This window comes from Saccopteryx leptura, chromosome 2 (genome assembly GCF_036850995.1).
Source record: "Saccopteryx leptura isolate mSacLep1 chromosome 2, mSacLep1_pri_phased_curated, whole genome shotgun sequence".
Classification (NCBI taxonomy): Eukaryota; Metazoa; Chordata; class Mammalia; order Chiroptera; family Emballonuridae; genus Saccopteryx; species Saccopteryx leptura.
Genome location: NC_089504.1, coordinates 310,899,935 through 310,916,795, shown reverse-complemented (window position 1 = coordinate 310,916,795; position 16,861 = coordinate 310,899,935). Strand labels below are relative to the sequence as shown.

The 16,861-nt window shown below is 42.1% G+C and overlaps 1 protein-coding gene across 5 annotated transcripts in view; it reads right to left on the bottom strand.

The window, feature by feature from the left end:
* The window catches only part of CALD1 (caldesmon 1), a 215,184-nt gene that overhangs the window by 99,673 nt on the left and 98,650 nt on the right, over window positions 1-16,861 (bottom strand). The gene's annotated exons all lie outside the window — the stretch shown is intronic.

Here is a 16,861-nt window from a genome sequence, read left to right as displayed (position 1 = left end):
AGCCTCAGCTCCCTGGCATCCAAGCTAAACAGTCCGGCTGGCTCCCTGCGAGCCACAGGGGTCCCAGCCTCAGCCTATACCCCTGGCAGAGGTGCTAATGAGCAGTGAAAGAACTATTCCCGAGCAGCAGGCGGAAGGTGGACATGGCTGGTGGGATCTTGGAGGACTCAGAGGGAAGTGAAACTGACTAACCTCTTGCGGTCACTTGGGCTGGCCAGCCTCCCTGGCTCTCGACTCACACAAATTCTTTTTCTACTACCCATTCTCCCCTTCTACTCCTCACCTTTTATTACTTACGTAAGCTTTTTTTTTTCCAACCCTAGAAAACCTCTATACTATAGTATAGAGGTTAGTATAGTATAGTATAGGTATAGAGTCTATACCTATCTAGTTATTTACTCATACGAATGCTGCTGATTATGCAAGAGGGTCACTAGGGTGGGGGGCGGGAGAGAATACATCTGCATAGACAAGTGCTTTTCTGCCTTATGTTTGTAGATGTGTTGTGGGTGTATCTGAGGAAAAAGAGCAATCACCATCTGCTGATATATACCATGGGGTGTGGGTCTCTGTTGGGGTGTGTGTGCATGTTGTGTGGGGGAGAAAAGCTCTGTGTGTTTGTGAAGATGGCTCTTGCTTGGTCTCACATCAGCATGGAACTGAAGATTTTTCTTAATCTTTACCCTTATATCACAAAGCTTCTCTGAACTGTACTGGCACTGATCTTATATAAGGGTGGCCATGTCTGGGTAGAATTCCTCTCTCCTCTCTTGAGAGCAGTAGCTCCCATGTCCCCAGTTAGCAATCTCTCATTTCCTCCCCTAACCCCAGTGGATGACAAGCTCCCAACCAATGATGTGATGAAATGTCAGGGCAGAGAGATGCTGGAGTGTCAGAAATGGACAGAGTAGCCCAAAAGAGAAATGCCGGCTAAAGGAGTTACGATCATGGATGGGACAAATGGGGTTTTGAAAAGTTTTATGAAAATCTAAATCTTTGTGCTGGGGGGATTCCAGTCAAACTATTGAAAGAACTCTGATATGACTCCTTCTGTAAAGTAGAAAAATTGCTTTACAAAGGCACATGAATCTAGCCTGACCAGGTAGTGGCACAGTGGATAGAGCGTCAGATTGGGTCATGGAGGACCCAGGTTCGAAACCCCGAGGTCACTGGCTTGAGTGCAGGCTCGTCCAGCTTGAGTGTGGGTTCACCAGCTTGAGTGAAGGGTTGCTGGCTTGAGCATAGGATCATAGACATGACCCCATGGTTGCTGGCTGGCTTGAGCCCAAGGTCTCTGGCTTGAGCAAGGGATCACTTGCTCTGCTGTAGCCCTCTGGTGAAGGCACATATGAGAAAGCAATCATTGAACAACTAAGATGCCTCAATGAAGAATTGATGCTTCTCATCTGTCTCCCTTCCTGTCTGTCTGTCCTTATCTGTTCCTCTCTCTGACTCTTTCTGTCTCTGTCAAAAACAAAACAAAACAAAAACAAAACACATGGATTGAGAGCTGTCTTTTCAATGTGGGTTCTTACATATGGGATATTCTTAAAACAGGACACACCTCTGCTGAGTAATTAAGCAATAAGTCAGTGTTACAGATTTCAAATCACTCAACGCACTGCCCTTCCTTTTGGTAATGACACCATAAGTGCTCAGTTATCAGAGGAAGAAGCCATGTGGTGAAAGGCAAGTCCAATCTACCTTCAAATTATCATAAACTGAATGGGTTGGGGACAGTCCTTGGGGGTCTGGGGGCAATACCAGTACTGCTCCTGAAATGCATCTAGAATAAAACCTGTTGTGTCGGGGACTTTGGATAAGTTACTTTAGCTTCCAAAAGAACTTCCTGGCACTTATATTTCAGACTTTCTTGCTTCTGTAAGCTCCTACCAAGCCTATCATACCCATCCTCTACCTTGGGTCACACCTGTTATCTGCTTTTTAGTTTTTGTTCATGAGATCCGGGGCTTTGGGAAAGAAAGTCAGGGGCCATGTATCGTCTCTCCTAATAGTTTGTGTTCATTTTAGTTGGGTCATTATGGCAACTCAGAGATGCTTCTCTTCATACTACACGTGCTGAGTGATTTCTGGGTGTGACATACTCCATCATTCTCCCTACCCCCTGCTCTTCAAGTCATTTTAACTCTCCCTAATCCTTTGTTTGCCCTCCACTACAATCCTTGACAAACGATGGCCTGACTCAGAGTTAGGAGATGTACTGGCCCTCTCTAAGCTTTTCTTCACTGCAAAATGTGATGGTTAGACCAGATGATGTCCAAGGTTTCATCCTACTCCATGCAATATAATGGGTCTATACCTCCTTTCTAATCCAGGAAAGATAGATGTATCACACATGACACATCCATATTTTCTCCCTTCCAGGTCTAAATGATTTGATATCTAAGTGTGTTCTCTTCTAATTTGCTGATTTAGAAAGCATTAAGCTTCTCTCAAGCAGACCATCTGTTGGCATCCTAATTAAAAATATTTTATTGCCTCTCAACTGTGTCATACCATTTCCCCCCTCTGCACTTTCATTATTAATACCATTCCACCCATTGGAATGGGCTCCCTATTCTCTTCACTGCCCATACTCTATTCAATGATGAATTTCTGGTGCAAGTTTCACTTCTTTCACAATGCCTTTCTTGTGGACTCTCGCTTGGAAGTGGAATCACCCTCCTTGACTATCTATCGCTCATTTTGGTAATTAATAATATACTGACTCGCCACAGCTCCTCAATAGTCTTATCTAGTATTTAAATATTTTTATTGATATTTTACTTTCTACATGCTTTATTCTTAAGACCATTTGTGAATAGATACAGCCTCAAATTTTTTTTCACTATCGCAACATGATAGGCACTTAGGAATTATAGCTGATCTGAAAAAGTAGACTTTTTTTCTTTTTTTCATCTTCTACCACTCAGACTGTGTTCTCTCCCTCTTACTCTCCCAAAGGAAGAGACGAACGATCATCAATGGCAAAAGGCAGTTGTAAACCATTAGACTTTTATTCTAGATTAACATCCAGAGAATCAAAAGTGTAACTCAAGCTGATTTATCTCTGTAGTTTATTGACAAATCAGTGTTTACAAAAAGAATTAAAGACCTTGGTAATAGATTATATGTGAATCTCAGAAGTTACACAAACCCACATTTGCAGTAGTTACACAGTGAGTCTGGTGTGTTTTCTTTCTGACAATGAACTCTTGTCCTTTTTAAAAAAAAATCCAATTTATCAACCTGCCTTGCTCTTTGCTGAACTGAAGGGTTCATTTGGGACTCAAAAACCAAATAAACCCATGGATTGTAACATACAGTTTGGATTTAACTTGAGCTCCTCAACCTTCACCATCTTGTTCCAAAAACCTGTGCTACTTAAAAAAAAAAATACATGAAATCATCAAGGCACATTTGTGAAGACCAGCAATTTAGACATCAGGGTGAATAGGAATACCCTGAGGAACTCTGACTTCTTCAGGTGTTTCTTTTCTCTCATCAGTGGAATCTAGAACACAAAGCCCTCCTAAGAGCTAACGGGTTATGTCCTGTCTTGTTTTTCCCTCCCTTTCCTGCTCAGTCTTTTCTCATTGCTTGGTCTCTATTTGTATTTTTCCATTTGCAAGATTCTTCGTTCTATTTAGTGGACACTTCCGGCATTGTAGATTTGTAAAATAATGGTATTTATATATGCTAACTTTCAACTCCAGGGAAACCCACACATTTAAAAAATGTAGTTGCATCTTACAATGTTATCACAAGTGCTACCTTGTTATTTGGAGCACTTTATATTGTCCAAAGCTCTATGGCTAGCATTGTTTGACCCTCCCAAGTGAAAAAAGTAGATTTATCGCCATTTAAAGAAAGGCGACTAAGCCATACAAAACTTTGGCATCAGCTCCTTAACCACAGCCAATCAGCAAAAAAACAGGATTACTACTTAGACTGATCTCTAAACCAACTCAAAAGGTTTTCCTAGAAGAGGGAGGGGAAGTGAAAATTTGGAACACAATTCCTTCTGTGCCCTTTTTGAGAGTTAAAAATACGTTTCCTTGGCAAATCCAAGGAGAATTAGGCTGAAAGACACAGGTTAATGCCAACTTAGAATGGTCATGTGGCCACTGCTGCTCTCTTGGTCCCAAGAGCAGAGTAAAAGACACAGATGTCAACCTTATGGCAAAAATGGAGATTTTTCCACCGATCTGTGTTTGCGAGTACAAAAAAATGCATAGTTTTGCAAAAAACAAATTGTATATATATGCTTTCTAAATGTATGTATAATAACAGAGGCTAATTCTGATGTGGTAAGGTTGGGGTCCTGACCCCCACAGAATTATGTGACAATGGGTAGGGCTGCTGAGAAAGTGTGACCCACTATTACTGGAAATAGTCAGGTAGAGATGAAGTGGCCATTTGTTTATGGCTACAGTAAAAGGTATTTTTAACGTTCTATGGCTGTGCTGTCCAATCAGTAGCCATGAGTCACCTGAGGCAATTTGAATTAAAATTAATTAAAATGGCCCTGGCCGGTTGGCTCAGCAGTAGAGCATTGGCCCAGTGTGTGGATGTCCCAGGTTCAATTCCTGGTCAGGGCACATGGGAGAAGCAACCATCTGCTTTGTCACCCCTCTCCTCCCCCTTTTCTTTATTTATCTCTCTCTTCTCCTCCTGCAGCCATGGCTCAGTTGGAGCAAGTTTGTCCCGGGCACTGCAGATGGCTGGCTCCATGGCCTTGCCTCAGGCACTACAATAGCTCAGTTGCCAAGCAACAGAGCAATGGCCCCAGATGGACACAGTAACCCCAGTAGGGACTTGCTGAGTGGATCCTGATTAGGGTGCATGCAGGAGTCTGTATCTCTGTTTCCCTACTTCTCACTTAAGAAAAAAAATTTTTTTAATTAAAAAATTAATTAAAAGGAAATAAAATTAGCAATTCAGTTCCTCAGCTTCATGAGCCCATATAAAGTACTCTGCAGTAACGTGTGTCTAGTGGCTTCCATAGAAGACAGTACAAGGAACATTTGTGTCATCACAGAAAGTTCTGTTGGATAGCCATGATGTAAGGTCTTCCAACTCCTCATACAAAATGATTGTACTATGTGAAGTAAGGTTATGTCATTCAGGCACAGGAAGGTGTGTAAGACATGGTGTCGGTCTTCAAAGATCTTACAATCTCCTAGAAAAGATGGAATGAAATATGAGGTGTGGTACAGGTCAGCTTCGATGAGCTCTTTTAATTCCCTTATTAGTAACCTCTCTCTTCTGTTGAGGGCCTCTTAAATCAGGCCATCTCAATGTGACTGGGCACTTGCTACTAAGAAAGTACAAGTCTTGGCAAACACAAAAGAAGCTGAGACACCATCTGAAGAGAGATCACACTTCAAATTGCATGACAAGGCCTAAGAGTGGTTTATTTGGGACCAGAGATCAGAGGCCATTGGTCTTTATCAATTATAAACATGGAACAGAGAGTGTCAATATTTTACACAACAGTAATTCTATTGTGCATGACCCTCTGGCCTTTGTGGTCTACCCAATTATAAAAATATCAGCATTCCATGGGTCTGCTCTTTCTGATTGGTTTTTCAACAAACACTTTTAATTTAGTGATCAAAAACAAGATATTAGCAAGGTGAGGGAGTTTAGATGGCTGAATGCAAACCCATTTGTACTTTTGGAAACAATTCAAAGGTATGTCTCAGAGGTACTTTGTCATTGTTCATGAAGGACATGTGATTATTGGCCAGGGACTAATTACTCCCTACTGATTTTTTTTTTTCAACTTCTATTCATCATGATCATCAAATGCATGTCTCGTGTTCTGGAATTATGAAGCAAGTTACAGACAATCTTCTAGGAGTTTATAATCTAAGATGAAAAGCTTTGAAACCAAACCAAGGGATATTATCCATTATGTCCCTTGGACGTAATAGATCAATAATTTAAACATATAAATCTACACAGCGGTTAAATAATAAATTGAAAAGCACCTAGACTGCTTCCTCTTTGCTTTTGCATGAATCATTTAGATGGTGGTTTCAGCAGTTTGTTAGTGTGGGGATTTCTGGACTTTGCTTCATGTCAGGAATGGCTCACAGTATAGGCTGAAGACTAAGCACAAGGCTGTAGGATCTCTGAACCACTTACTAACATGAGTTTGTTCTGATACCCACATAATATATCTATTGCAGTACTTAGCCTATCACTTGTATTTTGATTACTAAGAACACAGCTATCTTTCCTAGGAGATTTTAATCCCTCAAAGATCCAACTGTTATATCTTTTAGTCAGCTTTAGTTTCATATTCTTTGAATTGAAATGGATTCCAGGGCATTCTTTATTCGATGTATCTAATTGGTAAACAGACAAACCAGCTAACACATGTCAAAATGCCATGCGCCATTTGAGCATTTAGTAATTTAGGGAGGGTGGTAGTCAACTATGAAGCTCCATTAAAAAAAAATTATTGATTTTAGAGAGAAAGGGAGAAAGAGAGAAAAACATTGATTTGTTATTCTAATTATTTATGAATTCATTGGTTGATTCTTGTATGTGCCCTGACCAGGGATTGAACCTGCAACCTTGGCATATTTGGATGACCCTCTAACCAACTGAGCTGCCTAGCCAGGGCCTTGGAGCTCCATTTTATAGAGTGATTTGGAGTTGTTGTTTTCCTCTAGTGGAAAAGAACCTTGCCTTAGAAAGGCATTCTGGTTTCAGGAAGAGGAGCATCAGGCATTACTGACTAGGGGAATATATTTGTTCTGGGCCATTCAAAGAGAAAGAAGAACAAAGCAGACACATGATGAATAAGAAATGAGAATCAGGGTTGACCTGAAACACTCCAAATCTCCAAGGCCTCCGGAGATCCCTTGCCACTGCTCCATCATAATTAGAACATACTGACATTCAGAGCTGATTTAAATGCTTCCATCAGTCCAAGAAGAAGTGTTGCCTGATTTTGCTCTCTAACCATTCTCAGTAATTAGAAACAGAAGGCCCTGTTCTGGATGTTTGCTTGGGAACCTACACTTTCCAGGCCTGGTGTCAGTACCCATTGGCTAGAGGACTTTTATCTTTTTTCACCATCTCTCTTAGGAGCCCCAGCCCAGGTCACAGGAAGAGTGTGAGGTTGTCATGGGCATTCCTGGAAAAACGGGAGACCTTCGGCGCCACTTCAGACCCCAAAATACGAGGAAGAAACTCATTTTGCCTGCCTACTTCTTGCCGAAGCCCTATAAATCTGTATTGCATTTGGAAGGCAGTAGTTCAAGTGTGGTAAGCTGTATATTAAACTCAAAAGAGACTAAGAGGGGATCTTTGTGACAACCAGCTTGAAATGACCTCTTTGTTTCTGAGAACAAGAAAGCTATCTGACAGCTGATGCTAGAGTCCCTCCCATTTTTGCTGGGTAACCACGAACCTTGAAAAATCTAGGATCAGGATACATTCTAAGAAGCAGAAGCAGCAGCTTTTTACTCCCGACAAAGTCCACAAAGAAAACAGAAAATTACTGGCAATCAAGGACTTCAACTCAACAGTCACCTAGCCTGTCAAATTAAAACATGTGGCAACCAACTGCTAAGCATCTTGAAAAAAAAAAAAATGTCACCTTCTTGTCTTTCTACCTGACCTAAAAATCTTTTTGGAGCACCACTGCATTTCCCAATTTTTCACACTTAAACAATGCTGTCCACACTATGTATAAAGATGACTAAGCAATTTTGCATTAAGTAACCAAAGCGAGTTCTGCCAATTTTAGAATAATTAAGTTTCTGCAGTCTAATATAAACAGTTCCAAGAACAAAATGCGGCCTACCAAAAGTGTATATTACAAGTAGTCCACACTACGGCCAGCTGGCAGACAAATCAACCTATTAAAGTAGAATTGTTCAGAATTCAGAGTATTATTTTTCTTTTCTCTCATTATTTTTTCTGCATCCAACTTTGTTTCTTTGGGAATGTTTTCAAGTACACAAAGCAAGGAGCTATTGTGGAGCTGCACCTCTTGTAAACGAATGAGCATGTCTCCAGAGACTCTCTGGAGCTCACAAATCATTCCCGTTTCAACCCTGTCTACACAGGCAGCCAAAGCAAAACAGAGCGAATGAATCCGGTTTGTTTCCACTCAAGTTGAAATGTTTGGAGTTTGCGAGACCTTCAGAAAGGTCTATGGGGACCCCTAGACAAATGAATGAGTATATTATTAAGCCACAGGTCCACCAGGCGCCCAAAACATCTTTCTGACTATAGATCCTTGTTCGGCCTTTATTAGGTAGTTTAGTGAGCTGAAATTTAGCAAATGAAGCTAAAGTCACAGACTGAATTTCACCAGAAATTAGTCAACTATTTGAGAGAAAAACAAATACTGAGCTATTGTCTTGTGCTATGACATTAACCTTGGCCAGCTATAATGGCCGACGTGACCTGACAACTTCAAGAACTTAGAGATGGTTAGACTGATCCATCCCACCATGACCTTTACTGAAGGCAGTAGAGTGTATGGTCAAATTCATGTGAGCATGCCGTCACACACAAAAAACTCTGTATATTTAAGCTCTATTGTTTTCTTCATTGTGCTTAAATTCCCATATAGTTAAAAGTTGTTAAGGATCTACAACCATGAAACTGTTATTGTTTTCATGATGAAAACATCAATAAAAAGCATTCAACAAGTATTTCAAGGTACCATTCACATACTAGCCACATTGTTTGGTGGGGCATATAAGTTATGAATATGACTACCCTGCCCTTATCATGCTGATAGTCTGATGGTGGAGACAGGCCATAAATAAAATACAAATTGGGATAAGGGCTAGGAAGGAAAAACACAAGCTGCTGTGCGAGAGAACTACAGCAATGACCTAATGGTTTTGGGGTGGAGAGGCTAGAATAAGACACAGGCCGTACTGGCTTTTGCAAACAGGAATGATATTAACTCACACACAGATGTGTGTTCATAAAGGAAACACGCAGACTAGTTTGTAAGCAAATATATACGACATCTGCTATGTGCCAGACACTCACTTTTCTAAGTGCTGATAAATCCAACTCCTCCCCACTATTGCCTGCAAAAGATGCTGTGAGGAGTGAAGTAGCTAGTCCGGTTTAGGGAGGGCGAACTAGTCTCACCTTTTCTTTTCAACCTGAGATCCCACGTGAGTAATATACAAATAATGATTTATCAGATGCCATCTGCTGGAATTTATGCTGACCCAGGGAACCACTTTAGACATCACCTGCAAGAGCTAAAGTAGGAGGAATGAGTGAGAGCGCATCTTTCCAGTGGCCACCCAGCTCGGGGACCTTCTACCAAAACAGCGCGATTCTCATCCGCTGTCAAACAGAAATCTGCTGATTTAAACGAAGCTGGCCCACTTTTTTTTTTTTTTTCTTCAAACTTTGGTTCCCGATTCCGAGAAACGACCAGGCCACAATAAATCTCTCCCAGTGGCAGCCCATCTCCCGACCAGTTCTTCCACTTTGAATACCACAAACAGACCTTTTATTTGTTGACACACAGCCTCTGGACATTCATGAAAACAAGATGTTCCTTTGCTTTTTAAGTTAAACAGATTTAAGTCAGGGTCTCTGCTGAATTTCAAAAACAGATGTTACATAGCAAAAAAATAAAAATAAAAATAGGCTGAACTGACCCTAGCAACGAGAGGCTATTTCACTTGAACTTGAATATATTATTCTTCCTTAGCAGGAGGAGCGATCAAAGAAGCTTAAAGCTGGAATCAGGAGCAACCCAAGGTTTACTACTGTCTCCGTTCAGTGACTGCCCGGTGGGTCTGGGATGCTACTGAGCATCTGGGAGTCTTGGTTTGGGGAAGAGGCATGTGAGGGCGTGACTGGGAAATTTAGGTGCCTTAGTTTTAGAGGGGGTTAGTGAAGGAAGATGATCTCCCTCCCACTATCCTGCTTCTCTGTAGCCCTCCATGAACTAGCTGCACTGTACCCATCATCTGGCTCCTCTCCCAACCCCACCCTCACATGCAAACACAAGCCGGGCCAACTCCGCAGTCCTGAAATAATCTAGCCCTCGTTTCTACCTCTGGGCCTTCGTCCCCGCTTCCTCTCTTCTGTAACCTGAAGTGCCCTCCAAATCATATATATATACACACACACACCACATATATATATATATATACCATATATATATATATAATTTTTTTTTTAGTCTAACTCAGTCTTAACTTTATTCCAGAATGATCCAATCTTTGAACATCTGCAACACTATTGTTACTGCTCTCTTTGGTGATCAACATTATATGCCTTTGTTTTTCAAAAATTACAAGACTTCTCCTGAGCAAGTCTGAATCTGCTCAGTGGAGGTCCTAGATCTCCTTGTGACCCGCTCACAAGTGCTGGGTTTTCTGCTGCACCCTTACAGATGCATGGGAATATTTGCTGCCTTGAGCTTATTGAAAAGCTTCTGGCCTGAGAATCCAAGTTCCAATGAATGCCACAGCTATGACCCTCAATGCTGGTCGTCCTATGTTCTTGCTTTGTTCTGCACACTATCAATTGTTCTTACTGGCCTCCTTGTGGTCAGCTGGGGCCAAGTAACTAGTCTCGGCGAATGAATTGTGAACAGGAGTGTCATGTCACTTCTGGGGCCTTTTAATTGTTGATGTGAGACCCTTCAGAGATTTCTCTCTACCATGGTAACCAGCAATATCTCCGAATAGCAGCTGTCAGCTGAGGTCCTCAGGGAAGGATGACAATAATATGGACCAGAGAGCCTTCCTTGCCTATCCAGGGTTAGAGAGAAAACAGGAGTGACAAACCTTTTTTTGTTTAAGTCACTGAGCTTTTGAGCTGTCCCTGACCCCAACCTGGCCGATGTAGCCTCAGTCCACTCGGTCCATGATGAAAAGGATCTTTGGTGTTAGGCAGTGCACATTTCTGTGCCTAGCAGGTACTTACTCAACTTATTTATACTGCTCACAAAAATTAGGGAATATTTCAAAAGGAATATGAAGCTATAAGATAAAATATCCTCTAATTTTTGTGAGCAGCAATGATAAGTGCTTTTAAGGACCAACGTGGTCCATTTTTATGAAGTGGTGGCCTATGGGGAAATAGAGAATGCAAGCATCCTTAGGGCATTCAAATCCAAATTTTATAAATACCCATGCTGGACAAAGGAAGCACATTGCAGGTCAACTTGGGCTCAGGTTGCAGGGTTGTGACCCCTATTCTATGGAGTCCTTCACTAATGGCTGATCACTGACCAGGCCAGGCACTGTGCAGAGTTGCAAGGGTGAACCCACAAGTGAACACGTATCGGGGTACAGTCCAGATGGAGAGGTTTACTTATTTAACCAACGGTAATGCAGCACTTACTATTTACCAATTCCAGTTTGAACAACTTTATAAATATCATCTAAAATCTTGATAACAATCCTTATTGTCCCCATTTTACAGATAAAAAGACTGAGGCTCAGAGAAGGTGAGTCATGGCCCTATCCAGTGGCTCAGTGGATTGGGCATTGGCCTGGCATATGGACATTATGGGTTCGATTCCTGGTCAGGACACACAGTAGAAGCGACCATTTGCTTTTCTTCCCCTCCCTTTCCCACTTCTCCCCCTCTTCCTCTCCCACAGCCAGTGGCTCAGTTGGTCTGAGCGTTAGCCTCAGGTGCTAAAAATAGCTCAGTTGATTTGAACACTGGCTCCAGACGGGGTTGCTGGGTGGATCCCAGTCAGGGTGCATGTGGGAGTCTGTCTCACCTTCTCCCCTCCTCTCACTTGGAAAAAGGAAAAGAGAGAGATAGATCGATAAAGAGAGAAAGAGTTGGGATTTATACCTAGGCAGCCTGGTCCCAGAGTTTGTGCTTTTTTTTTTCTTTTTGGACAGAGAAGGGGGGGGGCAGATAGGGACAGACAGACAGGAAGAGAGAGAGATGAGAAGCATCAATTCTTTGTTGTGGCACCTTAGTTGTTCACTGATTGCTTTCTCATATGTGCCTTGATTGGGGGGCTATAACAGGCAAGTAACCCCATGCTCAAGCCAGCAACCTTGGGCTCAAACCAGCTACCTTGGGCTTCAAGATAGTCACCTTTGGGCTAAAGCTAGCAACCATGGAATCACATCTATGATCCCATGCGCAAGCCAGCAACCCCATGTTCAAGCTGGTGAGCCTGTGCTCGAGCTGGAAGAGCCCATGCTCAAGTACATGACCTCAAGGTTTCAAACCTGGATCCTCCACATTTCAGTCTGACGCTCTATCCACTGCGCCACCACCTTGGTAGGCAAGTCTGTGCTTTTAATTAAAGTTCTGTGTGCCATCTCACAAGACCAGTAAATGCAGAATACATGGTAGACTGTGGCAAAAACCTCAATGATGAGATGATTGTGTGACTGCCTGGAAGGACCCACGCTACTCTACGAATGTCCCTTCCTGGGAGCCATTTCCTGTCTAGAGGATTTGACCGGCTCCCTGTTAGGGTACATTCACTTTTAATGTTTATAAATGAGGCAAAAATGAGCCCGTTTATGTCCATATGCACTCTGGCAAACTGATTTATTGCTTCATTTAAGTAAGGGTAATGTTGAAAATAAGCTGAATTCATTCTAAAGCTCTAAAACAATCAACGTGCAATTTCTTTGTTTTACTGATTTAATTACCTATTGACATTATGCTGGACCATCTAAGCTTGTCTGTCAGTCTTAGGGCAGATCCAGGTTTTGTGGAATCTGAAGATTATTTGGGAGGCCTTCTTTAAGAAAGAAAACACACCAAGAAATGTACAAAGTTAGGCAGCAGGCTCTGTGGCAGGGACCTGTCCAAGGAAAGGCCCAATGGCTAAAGCTCCATTGGTTTTACAGAAAATCCACTTCAGGTGTCTCATCTTTGCTTCTTAGGAGCGTTCCAGAAAACTATCCCAGCACCCTTACTTTGCTTTTAATGTTCAATGACTTCAAAACTACAGTTATATCCTTCCCTTAAAAAAAAAAACAAAAAAGCGCTGCATGCAGACCAGAATTTAGGAAACATAACATTGGGGGCAATTATGCATTATTCTTCAAAGCGATTTTCAGAAAAGTAGAATTATAGATATAGCCAGTGCATGGAGTGTTTTGCCTATAAACCACATAATTGAGTATGATAGGTAGATGAAGGGGCAGAGAAATTTAAAACATTATGACTCTTGGCCAAGATGAAGCCAATGAAAAACAAATAAAAGTATCAGAAATCACAATTTGCGTCAATGAACACATTATTGGATTCACCAAATTTTCCACTGCATTGACTAAAACAAGAGTCTGTTTTATAGGGGAGGATGAAGGAACACTGAAATTGCTAGTGCAGCCCAGACCTAATATAGCACCTGGGATGGAAAAGGTCTAATTCAATATACAGCTGTAGAATGAATAAGTTAACGAGCAGCCGAATATATCTGTTTGAAGAACAAGAAAGAAGACAAATGATGCTAGTGGTAGTCACCAGTCTCTCCAACAACCCCGACTTACAATTGCATCTTTTATTCCTTTTTTTTTTTTTTAATTTCCATTGATTTGAAAGAGAGAGAAAAAGAGAGGGGAAGGGAGACGGGGGCAGGGGGAGGGAGAGAAGCATCAATTCATCGTTCCACTTAGTTGTCCCATGTAGTTGTGCACTCATTGGTTGCTTCTCATATGTGCCCTGACTGGGGATTGAACCTGCGAACTTAATGCGCCGGGATGATGTTTTATCCACTGAACTACCCGGCCAGGGCCTGTATCTTTTATTTCTAAATAATTAGCAGGCAGTCTGGGGGAGGCAGTTAGATATGTCCCCCCAAGTTTCTCATTGTAACAAATGTCTTCATATGTATAAATTTGTAAGTTCCTGTGATAGAATCAGATTCACAATCGTGGGCATAACATACTCACGGGTGGAATTTTTGGAAGAACTGGGAGAAAATGCTTTTGGAAGCCCTCCTTCTTTCTGCCCCACCCCCATGTTTTGTTCGTCTCCCTTTCTCTGCTCCCTTTCTGCATCCCTGGGCGGGGCCACGGTACTTTTTCCCAGAGTTGGGATGCTCCATTCCACGGTATATCATTTTTGGTCATTAAATCACAGGACTCAATGTTAATGTTGGCCTTTTCCATCGCTCTTGAACAAAGTGTTTTCAGCCAAAAATATTAAACTAGTCAATTGCTCTTTTCCCCTGTCACAGAACCAGCCAGCATCCTGAGATCACAGCTCATTTGTACCACATGGGCGTGAATATTCAGACTCCATTTGTCTCCAGCTCTCAAAGGCTGGTGTTAGAGTGAATGATAGACATCTTGTTTTGAATTAACAAAAAAGAAGAGGGAAAAAAAAGCCTAAGTAATAAGTTTGGCCTAAAATATCTATTCCAGGGAATGCAGTTCTGCTGTCTCTTCTAGTAAAAGTCAATTTTAAAAATCTAGATTTAATTTGACATTAAGTTGGACCTGGGAGACAGAGAACAGTGGAAAGGAAAATGTCTCAGATTTTTTTCCCTCCTTGGATTGAGTGCCTGTTCTACTTAATCCCATTGGAGGGCTGTTGCGTGGAATGGGGCAAGATGTTCACAACTCTGTTTCATTGAACATCCCAAAACAGAGTTTGGGAGTAGTTGGGTCTGTGTCCTTAAACTGTACCAAATTCTATCACAGTTGGAACCTCAGGTCAGACTTTTGATAGTTTTGGTTGAAATCCATATAGTCTGGTCATTCCTTCTCTCTCTACTGTATACACTTGTGCTCATTGGAACTAAAGGTGGGAAAGTTCTAGACCAGAACTCCTAACATCATTGTCTGTTTTTCTCCCTGTTATCTGTGCTCCGCACCCGTCTCGGCATATCCACCTCGCACAACCTCTTTTTCATCAATAACCATGCAAGGCTGGGATGTGTGCATTCATGGAGGCACCTCTCAAGGCCAGGTGTAATTCTCCGGTCAGAAAAACATCATCATTTGACCAAAGTTTAAAAATCTGTAGATAGTGATGCTAGAATGTCCTCTTACCCTATTTATTATGAAGGTTTCCAGAATGTTGGGAAACCATGGGAACCCATGTTCCTCGTGTCCTCTGACCAATCTTGAGCTCATTGTATATTGTCCACCTTATGCCCCATGACAAGGACCCGGAAGCAGTCTCCTTGGTGTAAGGCACTTAGGGAAGGAGTGACTCAAGCTCCTCTCATATGAGCTTCGTTCTACAAGCACAGCCAGAGAGCTGTAGAAAAGACTCTTAGTGGAAGAAAGACCCCTTTAGATATTGCTAGAGCCAGCATGGGCACACTTGAACTAAACAGGAGACTGAACACTTTGTCCAGGGTGCCCAGGGAGGCTTGTTCAGCAAAACTTAAGGAAAGGAGAAGAAAAAAACCCATCTCTTTCCACTCCATCTGGAGCTTCAAGTGACTCCAAAATTATTGGCCCAAAGTGGTTATAAAATCTCCCATCTACGCTGTTCTAAAACAAGGGCAAAGCCTGCACACAGCTCAAAGCACTTCTTTTTACATGTTCATAGGAAAAGGATTTTTCTCTCCAAGTCCTCAAGCCTGAAATTAATGAAACACGGCCGGGAGGCACCTACGCTGGCCACTGGCCACCATTCATTCGGAACACCTCACCTAGGCCGTGCATAGATTGCAGAACTGTTTTCTCTTGACTTCAGAATGTCTCCTTTCACCTTATAGGTAAATAAAAATTAGCATAAACATCACAGACTCGGGTGTCATTGACATTTTGGGTCGTTATGAGGAAACTGGCGTCTTTTCCCTGGCTATTCGAAGAAACAACAAAAGGGAAGTAGAGAAGAAGGTATTTGAAGAGAGCTGGTATCTTCAAGGTCATTGTATAAAACACGGGTGGGGGCAGGCAGAGAAGAAGGAGGAAGCCTTCAGACCTCTGATAGCCTCTTTTTCAAATAATCAGACAACCCCCTAAGCCTTCAAACTCAGCCAGTCTCAATGAAAACTCACTGTCCTTCCCTCTTGGTCCCCAGTGTTTGAGAGTGACCTTACCTGGAGCAAGTCTATGCTATTCACTGTCTCCTTCCGACCTCTCTGAGGACAGAGGGAACTCTCCTGCCATCGCTTAATCCAGCCTTGACCTTGACTTATTCCCACTTGTTGTGGGGAACAGAGGGGTGGCAAGTGAAGAGAAAGCGCCACTAATAATCAACATTTAGAGAGAGTCTTAAAGCAAATAAATAGCAGGTTCAGAGGCTTCGTCTAAATCCCTTTCTTCCCTCCCCTCCCTTCCTTCCTTCCTTCTTTCAATAAATATTAAATGTCTACTGTAAACCAACCCTCCTCTTGTGCCATGAGAGATGTAAAAGGTACTCATCAACTAAACAAAAAATTACGCAGTGTCATAGGGATACACAAAGGACTATAACAAACTAGCAAATAAAACCAAATGCCCTGAGGGTTATATCAATGCTAAGGGAGTTCAGAAGTAGAGAATGAGAGAGAAGTCCACGTGTAGCAAGCTAAAAATCAGCACGTAAGAGAAAAGATGACAATAGGGTGTGTGGACTGAACTGTGCTCCCCCCAAATCCGCATGTTGAAGCTCTAACCCCCAGCACCTCCAAGTGTGACTGTGTTTGGAGATCAGGTCTCTAAGGAAGTGATGAAGTTAAAATGAGGTCATTAGGGTGGGTCTTATCTTTTTTTTTTTTTTTTTTTTTTTTTTTTTTTTACAGAGACACAGAGAGAGAGAATCAGAGAGATGGATAGACAGGGACAGACAGACAGGAAGGGAGAGATGAGAAGCATCAATCATTAGTTTTTTGTTGCGACACCTTAGTTGCTTTCTCATATGTGTCTTGACCACGGGCCTTTAGCAGACCGAGTAACCCCTTGCTCGAGCCAGCAAC